Consider the following 1212-nt stretch of genomic DNA (forward strand, 5'->3'; position numbering starts at 1 on the left):
CAGACATTTATTTATTTAGTTTCAGGTTTAGGAAATAAATCAAATGCAAATTGTAACAGAATACTCAAAAAATCATCATGTCAATGGTTTGAAAAAAACAAGAGGACAATATTTTATTTTCAAACAAAGAAATCGAGAATGTATGCCTAGGATAAAAGGGAGCCAAATTCTTGATTAGAAAATCCATCCAGTGTGTTAGAGATGTAAAAAATCTTGAGGGATTCTAGGGCTTGACCTTCCCACAGTACAAGAGAGAAAGTGGGCATGGGTACACTGAAACGAGAAAGTTCTACATGAGCCTTTGCTGGTAGGGTCTCTGCATCAAAATAGACGCTGGGACCCTTGTTGAAGAATCCGCTGAAGCTGCTGTTGGCTCTCAACGGAGTAAGTACGGTGACTACTTCATTCAGCTTCATATTTGGTGATGATTTTCTCTGGTAAACATATTCAACCTGACATAAATCAACTGCAAATCAACCAAAATCAACTGTGATATTTTATATAAATTGTTACATAAAAATGCACAGATAGTTCTGGGTTATGTTTTCGGGGTGCTGATTTTCATCAAAACCTAAATATAATGTAAATTTACAGATGGACACTACTGTGATTTATAGCCTCACTCTCCTGTTTTAAGGGGAAAGGTGTATGCATTAAAAAATTACCCAGCATGATAATTTATCCTGATGTGAACAAAATTGGTTGTCTAGAAATTTTTAATAAAAAATATATTTGGAAAATGCAATTATTTTTCTAAAACTTTGTCTCTTGAAAACTAGGATTACGGCTGTAATAGAATAAATCAAGGTCGTTTTGTAGCCAGGGCTCTACACAGCAGTAGAGGAAAGAGCGAGTTAGCACAAACTAACTCCAGGAGTAGACAGACACTAGGAGATCTGAGCTTGCAGCAGAAGGGAGGCTGAAAAGAATGCACTTCCTTGACCAAAATCATTCAGTCTCTATAGTTTCCAGGAATGTCATGGATCTTCAAAAGCCACTGCTGGCTCTCGGTCCCATTGTTGGTGACAGTAAACCTGCCATGTAAATAAGAAGAGATGTAGCCCTCATTTCTTGATGCAGAGACTGGTTTAAAGGCAAAACAGCAACTGTTCACATAGCTTGCAATTTCATTAGGAAAATGGAAACAAAATGTTTTCTTTTCAAGAGTAACTCAAACACTTCAGATGGTCATTCAAGCATCAAAATACACTT

The sequence above is a fragment of the Microtus ochrogaster genome, unplaced genomic scaffold, assembly GCF_000317375.1.
Source record: "Microtus ochrogaster isolate Prairie Vole_2 unplaced genomic scaffold, MicOch1.0 UNK273, whole genome shotgun sequence".
NCBI lineage: Eukaryota > Metazoa > Chordata > Mammalia > Rodentia > Cricetidae > Microtus > Microtus ochrogaster.